Below are 14334 nucleotides of genomic sequence, written 5' to 3'. Positions count from 1 at the left end.
AGCTCTACATACTTGCATTTCAAGCATAATATTTAAATGCCATGGCAAAAACGAGAAAATCAATTTTTCAGTAACAGTGTGCTGTGACATTTGTTACATCCAGTTTTGTAAACAAATACTTTTCAAGTGTGATGAAACATAGCCCGAACTCCTGAAAGAGGTATGATAGTCTGGAAAAAGTTGAGACACACCATTTTTAAGGACAACAAGAAGTCCTGTGGCACCTTAAAGACTAACAGATATTTTGGAACATAAGCTTTCATGGGCAAAGACCCACTTCGTCAGATGATTGAGTGAGGGGGTTTCAGAGGAGGATTTAAAGAGGGAGTCTCAGTAAAGCGGAGGGCCAGAGCTGACAAGGTCAATTCAGTTTTTAAGGAATGATGCATTTAAGCATTCTGATAGTATTTTAAGAGGTTACTGCATTTAAAACACTAACGTGGTCTTGTCAAGTTTCATATTTATGCTTTCCACACTGACCTCCCACGTAATCTCAATTTACAAGTGCTTCTTGTAATCTGTTCTACCATGTCCAGATGCTTTCCATAATGCCTCAATTGCCTGTACTGGGGATTAAGCCCATTTCTACTTGCCCTATTTTCAGTGGACAGAGAATAACTGATTATCACCCTCTTTATAACTATCCTTAACATGATTGAAGATTTACCAAACTCACCCCAGCTCCAGATCGACACCCTCTCCCTCAAAACTAACCAGTCATTTTTAAAAAAATCTTTCTTCATACACCAGATTTTCTAAGCTATTATTTTTGTTACTCTTCTCTGTACTTGCCTGAGTTTGTCCACCTCTTTCTGGAAGTTTGCTGCAGAGAACTGGACACAATACTTCAGCCAAGGCCTCAGCAGTGATGAAAAAAGCACAAGTCTCTTAAAAATATTAGCTTTTTCCTCACAACTTCTGTAGCACACATGGTGTCAAATATTGGAGGGGTAGCCGTTTTAGTCTGGATCTGTAACAGCAACGAAGGGTCCTGCGGCACCTTATAGACTAACAGAAAAGTTCTGAGCATGAGCTTTCGTGAGCACAGACTCACTTCATCAGATGCATCTGATGAAGTGAGTCTGTGCTCACGAAAGCTCATGCTCAAAACTTTTCCGTTAGTCTATAAGGTGCCGCAGGACCCTTCGTTGCTGTAGCACGCAGTGACTCGTATTCAATTTGTGATCCACTATAAAACCTCAGACACATTTCAGCAGTACTACCTCTGAGCCAGTTATTCCCCATTTTGCAGTTGTGCATTTGATTTTTCTTTCCTAAACGTAGCTAAAGGAATCTCAGAACCATTATCATCTTTGAGAATTCACCAAGAACACTTGCTGCTTCCCAGGGGAAGAGCCACCCATGATGTAAGTATGGCCTACATTCCTCATTCCCAGATGCATACTTTTAAATTTGGCCGCTTTAAAACAGAGGCTGCTTCTACGCTCGCCCCCGCCCGTCGATGGTGGAACAGTAATGAGGCAATTCAAAGAAGGCTAATGAGGCGCTAACGTGCATATTCAGTGCCTCATTAGCATGATGGCAGCCACATGAATTTTGAAGTGCAGATTTCAAATTGCAGACTGACAGTGTAGATAAGGCAGCTTCGAAATAAGTACCCCACTTCAACATTCCCTTACTCCCATAAGACTAGATTGGAGTAAAGGAATATCGAAGAGGGGCACTTATTTCGAAGCTTCCCTCATCTACGCTGTCAGTCTGCAATTCAAAGTCTGCACTTCAAAATTCACGTGGTTGCCATTATGGCAATGAGGCACTGAATATACATGTTAGCGCCTTATTAGCCCGCTTCAAATTGCTTCATTATGATGTCACCTCCGACAGGATAGTGAGAGTGTAGAAGCAGCCATACTTAGTTTTCAGACAGTACCCCACTGGAATACATACACACATCTATTTGATTGTGATTCCCCTTTAACAATGAAATTTTGAGACCCATCAGTTAGCCAACTTTCAATCCATTTAACATGTGCAATGAAAACTTTATATCTTTCAGGTTTCATACTAACATCATGTGGTACCAACTCAATCCTCTTACAAAAGTGCAAATAAATTACATCAACATTATTACCTTTACTGACCAAACTTGCAACATCATTGAAAACAACCATATTAGTTTGATGGAATTAATTTTCCATAAACCCATATTGATTTGCATACATTATACCACCCTCCTTTAATTCTTTATTAATTCAGTTTCCTATCAAGACATTCTATTGACTTGCTCAGAATCCAGGTTACACTGACAGGCCTATCATTACCTGTCTCATCCTGTTTTACCCTTATCAAAGAAATCCATCATGTATTCTGTTTATGGCATGCATGTCATAGAAAGAAAAAAAAATGAAATTTAACAGTTTTAAGAAGTGGGACTCTTTCCTGAACTCAAGAGATTTTAAATTTGTTACTACAGGTTGAACCTCTCCATCTGGCACTTTCTTGTCCAGCAACATCCTTGGTCTGGCATGCTTTTAGTTAGCCAGATGTTCACTTACCATGGGTGTGGCCAAGTTTCCTGTGGTCCCATAAAGTTTGTTTATAGCCACCATTACTGGCTCTCAATGCTCTGTTGTGTTATTTAGCTGTAATTAACCCTAAAGTAGGCAGTGGAAGTGTTGGTGATGGGGCTCGAAAATACTGACCTCCTTTGGCCCAGCAAATTCTCTCATTCAGCACCAGTCAGGTTCCAAAAGGGTGCCAGACTAGAGTCAGTCAACTTATATTAATTTTCTTCTACGGAGACTTGGACAGTAGGATGCATGGTAACTGGAGAACTCGTTTTACTATTGGAGGGATGCAGAGGGCAAGGCAATTATTGAGGAGGTTCTCTACATTCACAGATGAGCAAGATGACCAGGAGAAGGAGTTTTATTCAAGGTAAGTGTGTGCAGAGAGTGGGCGGGGTGTGTGTGTCCTTTTGCAAATAGCTAATTCAGGGAGCAGTTTTTAAATGGGACACTGACTGACACCAATGAGAATTATAACATCATAAAGGTTGAGCCTTTCTAATCTGGCACTGCCTGGTCCGGCAACATCCATTGTCTGGCACGATTTTAGTTAGCTGGATGTCCACTTACCAGGGATGTGGCTAAGTTTCCTGCAGTCCCATAAAGTCTGTCTACAGCCACAAGTCCTGGTTCTCAGTGTTCTGTGCTGTTATATTGCTCTAATTTACCCCTAAATGTCTTCGAAGAACCTAGTGTTCAGTGGAAGTGCTGGTAATGCTGCTAGACAATACTGACCTCCCAAGACTCAGCAAATTCTCTCGTTTGGCACCAGTCAGGTCCCAAAGGTGCCAGACTGCAGAGGTTCAATCTGTAGCAGAAATCATGATTCTAAGGCTGCGGCCACACTTGGCCAAACTTTTGAAATGGCCATGCTAATGGCCAAATAGAAGAATCCTAATGAGGTGCTGAACTGACTATTCAGCGCCTCATTACAATCGCACACTTCCGGCTGCAGCGCTTCGAAAGTGCTGCTTTCGAACGCGCGCGGCTTGGTGCGGCTACACAGGGGTCCTTTTTGAAGGGACCCCTCCACTTTTCAAAATTCCCTTATTCCTCTGAGCTGAGGGGAATAAGGGGATTTTGAAACGTGCAGGGTCCTTTCGAAAAGGACCCCCATGTAGCCACGTCAAGTTGCATGCGTTCAAAAGCGGTGCTTTCGAAGAACGGCAGCTGGGAGCACGCGAATGCTAATGAGGCGCTGAATATTCAGTTCAGGACCTCATTAGTATCCTTTGATTTGGCCATTAGCATGACCATTTTGAAGGTTTGGCCAAGTGTGGCCACAGCCTAAATACCCTAATAATTGACATGTATAGTGCTATTTATAAAAAAAAAGTATTGGCTTCTCCCAAATTCTGTGCAATATGAAATACAAACAGAAAATATATCCCCCTTCAAATATAAACTTGCCAAAATTTTAAATTTTGCAATCATCTGAATTATTGACTCATAAAAATCAACCAACTTCTTCATTATATGCAGAAAGCCCTATAAGGATATAGCCTTTGGTGAAGAAAGGAGGAAACCACAAGAACAAACATGAATAACTGAATTCTGAGCTTACCCAGAGGGAGCAGAGCAGATTTTCTAACCTTTTCCCATTCCCCAGTAGTTCTGCTGCAGTATATGCCATTTCTTGCTTTTCTAGCAACCCATCTCTGTGGCTCTTCTTGATGTCAGTATTTTTCATAAGCAGAACTTTTCACTCAGCATGCATTACATTTTCCAATTTTCCAGTCTGATTTCCAAAGTATTTAGTTATGGCTCTGGCATGTCACCTGAATCAGCATCACTTTCTCAGTTTTATGATGAAACTACCTGCTCTCTTTAAAATGTTACTTTGAAAAGAAGATGGAAGAGAAGTTTGTGTGATTATCAGTGAGTTGGGAAAGTGAGATGGCTGACATTCCACGGCAGGATAGAAGTGTTATGAAAATGAACAGTACCAAAAGTTCATCAGGGGAAATTTCTACTGTGTATGGCAGAGACGGTGGCTCAACATTGGCTCCAGGAACAGGGTTAAATGAAAGTAGTAGTTCATATTCCAGGGAGCTACAGCTGTATAATGCAGAAAAAGGTCTGAAGGCACAAGACTGAGATAATACAGTAGAGAGGAGGACAGATGAGAAAATAGTACATAAGATAGTTTATTAGCAACAGTGAAGCAGTGAAAGGATAGCAACAATTGTTAGGAGGAGTCGAATTAGAGCTCTGAAGGAACAGAACACAAGCAATAGCATGCAACACTAGAGGGGAAGCTTTGTATCAGAGAACTGCTGCCATCAGAACTGTAACAAGAATTGGAAATGTAATTTTACTTTGTGGAGAAAGGAAAGAAATCAGTTCATCTTAGACAAAGGAGGAAAGTAAATGGAAAAAGACTATTAATTTAGTCCCCAATTTAGGAATGAATCCTTATTCAGGACAGTGCTTAACCGCATGCTTAAACATCTACATAAATTCTATGGAAATCAGGTACGCTGTCCTAAAGAGCAGTACAGTGTAGTGAATCAGGGACATAGCTGAGACTGAGGACCATTTTTCTTGGCACAGAGCAAGAAAGTCTCTTCTGGAAAGAGTTACTCTAAATGACAAGACAATGGGTGGGAGAAATTAAACAATACCTCTACTATACATCAGGGCAGACAGACAGAAATGAAATTACTAGTCTACTATGACAAAGGAATTCTATGGCGGGAACCAGAAAATAGAATCCAGAACTTCTAATTCACAGTGTGGTGTTTTAACCTATAAGACCTTTCTTCCTTTCATTTAAATTACATTCTGCTAGAAAAGCAGAATGAAAGGAAGCGAATAGATGTGGACATTATATTGTGAGATAGCTAGAAAAGGCGACCAAACAAATGTAGATTTAGCCAGTGATAATCAAATTTAGTCCATGCCAGATAATTCTCATTTTACAGATAAGCCTGTATCTGTAGGGATTCATGAATCATTAAGATCGCTGATGCTTTAATTTCTACAATTTTCTACAAGCAGCAGAAGACTTAGGCTTTTCTTGCAGTATGTATTTGCATAATACATAATAAGAATGCAAGCTTATATCATGCTCTAAATCATTATTTGAAAGAATAGCATATAATTCAGCAATGAAAATCAAATTTACTAGTAGCAGGAAAACAGAAGATTATGTTTCAAGGTATGAATACTTCATTACATAGACTCTTGGACTACCAACTGGTTTATCTGATACAGCTCTACATTTCCCTAATATTGCAAATTTCCACGGATAAAGCATAAAGGCAGACCCTGTTATTGAGAACAGCATTCGTTTTTATTGTCAATATCTGTATGTCATAATTTCATAAAACAGCGGCATGGTGTTGTTAGTTAAAGCTGCAGAGCCCCACAGATTAAAAGGTTTTCTCCCCGATAGTGGCCGTAGAAGAAGTGCCTCTCTGGCTTCTCCATTTGTATCCAACTGCACACCCTGTACAGGGTAAACCCTTCTTCCAGATGAGGGGCTTATACAAACACTAAGTGACCAGCAAGCAGGGGTACAAATCTAACCTGAACTAATTTGTTCTATATTAAGTGACTGTGTCCTGTCGATGAATATTAAAGTTTCCTAGTGCAGCTTAATATATTCCCGTGTCGCAGTGGGGTAGATAAAGCCCACTGGATAACTGTTAGCATGTGGCAGCAGGGTCCACATGGCAGTGACCAACACGTGACATATGTACAGGAATAACCTGCGTAGAATCTGGCAGGTAGAGTGCAGGCCGCAGAACCAAAGGACTTGGAGAAGGCAACAGGAAGCCAGTATGACCATCAGGGTGCAGACATTGCTAACAGCAAACAGGGTGGTGGGGGTGGGAGTGAACTACAAAGAATAAGTATTGAATCAATTGGTTGTACACATGGCAAATACAATGTAGATGAGGCTACTATAAGGTGGGTGCATAACTGGCTGGATAACCATACCCAGAGAGTAGTTCTTAATGGTTCTCAATCCTGCTAGAAGAGTATAACAAGTGGGGTTCCGCAGGCATCTGTTTTAGGACAGGTTCTGTTCAATATCTTCATCAACTATTTAGATATTAACAAAGAGGAAGCCGTGCTAGTCTATACACTATCAAAACAAAACGCAGTCACGTAGCACTTTAAAGACTAGCAAAATGGTTTATTAGGTGAGCTTTCGTGGGACAGACCCACTTCTTCAGATCATAGCCAGATGGCTATGGTCTGAAGAAGTGGGTCTGTCCCATGAAAGCTCACCTAATAAACCATTTTGCTAGTCTTTAAAGTGCTACTTGACTGCTTTTTGTTTTTATTTAGATATTGGCACAGAAAGTACACTTATTAAATTTGCAGATGATATCAACCTGGGAGGGGCTGCAACTGCTTTGGAAGATAGGGTCATAATTCAAAATGACCTGGATAAATTGGAGAAATGGTCTGAGGTAAACAGCATGAAGTTTAATAAGGACAAATGCAAAGTGCTCCACTTGGGAAGGAACAATCAGTTTCACACATAGAGAATGGGGAGACACTGTCTAGGAATGACTACGGCAGAAAGGGATCTAAGGGTTATAGTGGATCACAAGCTAAATATGAGTCAACATATTTAGCTGATGCAAAAAAAGCAAACATGACTCTGGGATGCATTAACAGGAGTGTTGCGAACAAGACACGAGAAGTCATTCTTCCGCTCCACTCTGAGCTGGTTAGGCCTCAGGTGGAGTATTGTGTTCAGTTCTGGGCACTGCAGTTCAAGAAAGATGTAGAGAAATTAGAGAGGGTCCAGAAAAGAGCGACAAGAATGATTAAAGGTCTACAGAATGTGACCTATGGAGAAAGGCTGAAAGAATTGGGTTTGTTTAGTTTGGAAAAGAGCAGATTGAGGGGCGACATGATAGCAGTCTTCAGGTATCTAATAGGGTGTCATAAGGAGGAGGGAGAAAACTCATTCTTTTTGGCCTCTGAGGATAGAACAAGAGGCAATGGACTTAAACTGCAGCAAGGAAGGTTTAGTTTGGACATTAGGAAAATGTTCCTAACTGTCAGGGTGGTCAAACAGTGGAATAAATTGCCAAGGGAGGTTGTGGAATCACCATTGCTGGCAATATTTAAGAACAGGTTAGATAGATATTTATCAGGGATGGTGTAGACAGTACTTGGTCCTGCCATTGGGGCAGGGGACTGGACTCGATGGCCTCTCAAGGTCCCTTCCAGTCCTAGTATTCTATGATTCTTTGATTGCCTTTGGGCATAAATAGGTATCAAGTAAGGCCTTTTAAGAAAACCTGTAATATTCTGAACTTGGGGGTCATTAGGATATACAAATATAGCTTATAACTATGAATAGATGCATATATATATATATGCATAGAACACCGTAACACTAAGTAGGGCTAAGTCTACACTTAGGTCTATTTCCTTTAATTTATCAAGAGGCCCAGATCACAGCAGACTGAGGTACATCTGCACCTGTCCTTGATAAGCCAATTGTCAAAATAAGGATAGACATGAACCTCTAAACATCTCAGAAAAGAGGCCATGTGTTTTGTGAACACCCTCAGGGCAGAGAGGGACCAAACTACTGTGAAATGGAAATGGCACCCACCCACTGTGGCCTTGGAATATAAGAATGGTCAGAGCAAAGGTCCACGTAACCATGTCTCCTGACGGTTATCAATGCCAGGTGTCCCCAAGAGAAGGAACAAAACAGGTAATCATCAAGTGGTCCATCCCCAGCCACCAATTCCCTGCTTCTGACAAACATCGTGGATAATAGCCATTGATGGACCTGTTCCCCATAAATCTAGCTCTTTTTTTGAACCCTATTACAATTTTGTCTTTCACAACATTCACCAGCAAGGAGATCCACAGGTTGACGGTATGCTGTGTGAAGGACTTCATTTTGTTTTAAACCTTATACCTGTTAATTTCATGTGGTGACCCCTAGCTCTTACGTTATGGGAAGGAGTAAATAACACTTCTTAATTTACTTTCTCCACACCAATCATGATTTTACAGACATCTATCATATTCCCACTTAGTCTCCTCTTTTCCAAGTTGAAAAGTCACAATTATTAATGCCTTCTCGTATGGCACACCCTTATTCATTTTTGCTTCCTTTTTCTGAAAATTTTCCAATGCCAAGATATCTTCTCTGAGGTGAGGCAACCACATCCACATGCAGTATTCAAGATGTGGTTGTACCATGGATTTAAATAGTGGCAATAAGATATTCTCTGTTTTATTCTCTACCCCTTTCTTAATGAGCCCCAACACTGTTTGCTTTTTGTTTGTCTGTGTTTGTTTCTTTGCTTTGGGTTTTTTTAATGTTGCTGTACATTGAGTGGATGATTTCAGAGAACTCGCCATAATGATTGCAGAAGTAACAGGAAAGCTAGAAACCACTTATTTCTGTCAACAAGAACACCATATCTGTCTGAGTGCAGTCTTAACAGATTAAGAATATACCACTTCAGCGGTCAATTTGTTTACATAACCTGCAGGTTGAACCGTTCTTATCCAGCATCCTTGGGAACTGACCAGTGCTGAACAAGAGACTTTACTGAACCCTGGGAGATCAATATTACCTAGCATATTACCAACTCTTTCACTGCTTACTGAGCTCTTTGAAGACATTTAGGAGTAAATTACAGATAAATAACAGCACAGAACACTGAGAGCCAGGACTGGTGTCTGTAAACAAGCTTTATGGGACCACGGGAAACTTGACCACACCCATGATAAGTGGTCACCTAGCTAACTAAAATCATGGCAGATTATGGATGTGGCTAGACAAGAGAGTTCTGAATTAGAGAGGTTCAACCTGTATTTAAGTTTTGTTTTAAATATTAGGTTTATTATGGGTCTCGGGAAATCGTATGCACTCAAAAGATCATCAAAACAAATTTAAGCTGTCTAACCAAATGCTAAAATTGACTTAGTTGACTCAGGTATATTTAAAAAAACCCTGAAGCCTATGACAAAGAGTGAAGCACATAAATAGGTTCACTGAGTAATCAGTCCTCATTTTTTAAAAGAAAGATTTTCCCCTTGTGTGTGCGCAAGAGCCTCATTCTGAAAAGTACATCCATTTTTACAGGTGTAATTTTGTGTCCAGCAATCAGTTCGGGGTGTGAATGATCCTTCTATTCTTTTCCATCCACATGCACAATAAATGTGGTTATGCCTACTGAGGCATGTGCGAATGTGCACCACCAGGAGAGACACAAACCTAGCTGCGGGTGCCATGGTAATCAGCTGACTGGCATTGGACTCTCTCCTAAGTGGCCACACAAACACACAGCTTTCAGGGAACACTGGTGTTATGACTGCAAATTGACCTGATGATGCTTGCAGATCAAGTTGTTAAGAGCGCTACCATAAACTATAGTATTTGCATTCATAACTAACCCCAAAAGCAAAACTGAACCCAAAAAAGCAGATGCCAGGGGAGACCCTACTAAAAATAGGCCACGGGGGAATGGGAAGAGTAGACAAACAGCATTATCTTTAGTTGTTAACATAACTCTTTTTAGAGAAAATCACCACTTAGGCAAGCAGAACAGCAAATAGCTCCTTCCAAACAAAAATCCTCACACCTCTATACTTTATAGCTATACTCTAATTCACACAAAATGACTGCAACAGGCTGGGACATTTATCATGTCGTCAAACCCATAGTGGGTACTTGGATTTAGGCAGCCCTCTAGGCTCCTGACACAGTCATTTCTTTGAAGACATACTATACTTCACACACGTAATTTAATACCACAGATAACATATCATATATGGGGTCTGTCAAAAATTACAAATAGGAAATATACACCAATATAAGTGGGAGAAGAGATTACAGGGAATAAAATTAAGTTCTTCCCATATAGAAAAATGACACTGCATTAATTTTGGGAAACATTTCCTCTTTTACCTCACTCTACCTACCTCTTTCCAGTTAAACTAGATTCTTCTTCCTAATTCCTATCCTATCAGATCATTCTTGCCCTCATTCCTTCTCTGATTCACTTTTCAAGTGGCATACCTCTTGAGCAATAGGGTTTGAGGTCCCATTTCAGCAAATCACAAGTGTACACTCAAACTGAAATCACTTAGTAACAGAGAGTAAGCCGTGCTAGTCTATACACTATCAAAACAAAAAGCAGTCAAGTAGCACTTTAAAGACTAGCAAAACAGGTTATTAGCCTGGCTGAAGAAGTGGGTCTGTCCCACGAAAGCTCACCTAACAAACTATTTTGCTAGTCTTTAAAGTGCTACTTGACTGCTTTTTGTTTTGAAATCAATTAGATTACTCTCACAGGTGAAGCAAAGCATGACTATAACATCCAGCTGAGGCCTCTGACTCTGACCTGCAGCTGTGACTGAGCACAAGCTGAGTGAAACATTTACTTCTCTTTATTTTAAATACACTCTTCATTAATTTAGAGAGAATCTTTCTGATATTAGGATAAACTGTAAAAAAAGTAAGCATCAAGCTATGTTTTACAACATCTTTCGTAAGCTTAAATAGCTCAGTTGAATCCACTAACTTTTCTCCTTTCAAGGTTAAATAATTCTAGATTTTGCAATTATATGCAAGTTCCACAAAATGTCACTAGATATTTTCAATCTCCCTTCCAATATAATCTGAGGACACCAAAACGATGTACTATTCTCGAAATAAGGGTATGTAATAAAACATTTTATGTCGTTTTCTAATTCTTTTTTCCCCTCAATGTACCCAATCATCCTATATCCCCTGAAAACCCCAGCCGTAACCTACAAGTTTCCATCTTCAAATTATTATTCCAATTGTTCTTTCCTTAGGAGAGGTATCAATCTGAATTAAGGCTGGTTTTGTCAATGTATATTCATCATCACGATCATCATCATCAACCATGGGCTCAGCGCCCGTATTTGTGTCCAATGCCTCCCTCACTATTTCCTTCCACATTTCCCTAACCAGTGCAGAGTGGTTTAGTTTCTGTAGACTAGCTCCGCACCACTCTACTGTATCATCTACCCGTTCTCTGTGGAGCTTCCTGTCCCCTTCAAACTGTCCATTATGCCGAATACCAGCGTCTTGATTTTTTTGTTCATCATTCATACTGCAAATATGCCCAAATAGCTGTAAATTGCACTGTATAACCTTCTGCTGTAGGTTCTCTTTCAGCTATATCTTCTGATATAATTCCTCAGTGGGAACCTTCTGCATCCATCCCATTCTCAGGATCTTTCTATAACAACTCCTCTCAAATGCCAACATCCTTCTCTTTGAATCTTTCGTTATTGCCCATGTCTCACACGTGTACAACATCAAAACAAAAAGCACTCAAGTAGCACTGAATACGTCTTCAAGATGCTCAACTTTGTTCCTAAGCTAACTGCTTTGCTTTTCCAGATCTTATCCATCGCCTTCAAACTCGCTCTTGCTTTCACTATTCTAGTCACTATCTCCTTCTTTTAGTCTAGATCATGTTATGTTGTTTCCCAGATATGCGAACTTCTCTACATTCTCTAGTTTGATCCTGTCTACACTGATCTTCCTTTCTACTTCCTTATCTCCAAATACTATTGTTTTCATTTTATCAATGTTCATTCATAATCGGTCTGTAACGCTTCCCTTCCTTGTTTAGCACCTGCACTGTTCTGGCTAGCTTCTCTTCAACTTCTTCAATGATAAGTATATCATCTGTGAAGCTCCAGATACTGATTCTCAGCCAGTTCCCAGATATTCCTGCTACTTCCTTGATCTTGTCCATCTCTCTCTCTAGGTGCGTGATGAAGATACTCAGTGATATCAGCTCTCCTTATCTCGTACCTTGACTCATTCTAAACCAGCTTCCCACCTCTTTGCATGTTCTCACTGTTGCCTCCGCATTGTCATTGATATATTTCAGCAACCATATCAATCTGCTATCCGCTCCATACCACTCCAACAATGCCCAGGTCACTTCCTGATCTATACTGTCAAATGCCTTCTGAAAAATCAATGAAGCAACTGTAGATGTTCCTGTTCTTTCGTTGAGCTCTCTCTGCTATCAATCTTAGTGCCAATATCTGCTGCATGGTAATTCTATCTTTCCTGAATCCTGGTTGCTTGTCTGCTAGATGTTCTTCCATCTGCGATCTCAGTCTCTCTGTCAGTGTCATCACCATCATAACAAGCCTTGTGGATAAGGGGAGAGGTGGTGGATGTGGTATACCTAGACTTTAGTAAGGCATTTGACACAGTCTCGCATGACCTTCTTATCAATAAATGAGGCAAATACAACTTTGATGGGGCCACTATTGTGTGGGTGCATAACTGGCTGGATAACTGTTCTCAGAGAGTAGTTATTAATGGTTCACAGTCACGCTGGAAGGGCATAATAAGTGGAATTCCACAGGGATCTGTTTTGGGACCGGGTCTATTCAATATCTTCATCAATGATTTAGATACTGGCAAAGAGAGTATGCTTATTAAGTTTGCAGATGATACCAAGGTGGTGAGGAGGTTGCAACTGCTTTGAAGGATATGCTCATAATTCAAAATGATCTGGACAAACTGGAGAAAAAGTCTGAGGCAAACAGGATGAAGTTTAATAAGGACAAATGCAAAGTACTCCACATAGGAAGAAACAATCAGCTTCATACTTACAGAATGGGAAGCGACTGTCTAAGGAGGAGTATGGCGGATATGGACTTAGGGGTCATACTGGACCACAAGCTAAACATGAGTCAACAGTGTGATGCTTTTGCCAACAAAGCAAACATGATTCTGGGGTGCATTAACAAAAGTGTTGGGAGCAACGCATGAGAAGCCATTCTTCCACTCTGGAATAAGTTACCTAGGGAGGTTGTGTAATCTCCATTGCTGGAAATAGTTAAGAGCAGGATGGTCTAGATGGTGTTTGGTCCTGCCAAGAGGGCAGGGAACTGGACTCCATGACCCTTTAAGTCCCTTCCAGTGCTAGTGTTCTATGATTCTATGATCAGTACCTTGCCTAGATGACTTGTTAGGGCAATCGTTCTGCAGTTTTTGCACACCAATGCACTTCCTTTCTTGTGTATTATCACTAGCAAGGATCTCGTCCATGCCTTAGGTGCCTTCCCTTCTTTCCAAGCTATATGATATAGTCAGTGTTTTCCTAAATTATAGTTTCTCTGCCGTATTTGATCATCTCTCTCCTATGATCTCATAATTTCCAAGACTCTTTTTGTTCTGTAGTCACTTAACTGCTCTTTCTACTTCCTCCTTCAAAATATTGGTCTCTCTCTCTCTCGATGCTCGGCAGAGATCCATCTTTCAGTTCTTCGATCAGTCTCTCTGAGACACTCGCGTCCAACTGTGCTTTGTGTAGATTGGTGCAATATCTTGCTTATCGCTGCACAACCTTCTCTTGTTTGTGAGCACCTCGCCATTTTTGTTTTTGATCGCCATCTGCTTCAGCTGCCCTTCCCATTAATATTCCTGATTATCTTATACACTTCCCTAGTCTTACACTTGCCATAATACCTCTCTATATCTTCACACTGCTCCTCTAACCATTTCACCTTATTCTGACTGCTTTCCTTACCTCATTGCATTTCACTCAATATTGCTGTTCCACCCAGCAGGAGGGATCCATCCATTAAACCAACTGAATTTAGTTCCATTATTTCAGCAGTGACAAGGCAGGGAGCCGCAGAGAGCCCCTCACTCCCCCCACTACCTGAGCAGCCACTCCCCTCCTATGGGCGTGGCTCAGCTCACTGCTTCCAGGGGAACACCTCCACACTGGTCTTCCTTCATTTGGGTGCAGGTGGCCACCCAGGATAGGCTCCCCAGCCAGCTCCAGGATGTGTTAGTCCT

The 14334-nt window shown here is 40.8% G+C and overlaps 1 protein-coding gene across 1 annotated transcript in view; it reads right to left on the bottom strand.

Moving 5' to 3' along the window:
* DDX10 (DEAD-box helicase 10) overlaps positions 1-14334 on the bottom strand; it is a 359790-nt gene that overhangs the window by 93173 nt on the left and 252283 nt on the right. The window lies entirely within an intron of this gene.

The sequence above is a fragment of the Carettochelys insculpta genome, chromosome 1 (genome assembly GCF_033958435.1).
Source record: "Carettochelys insculpta isolate YL-2023 chromosome 1, ASM3395843v1, whole genome shotgun sequence".
NCBI lineage: Eukaryota > Metazoa > Chordata > Testudines > Carettochelyidae > Carettochelys > Carettochelys insculpta.
This window is presented reverse-complemented; position numbering and strand designations above follow the sequence as displayed.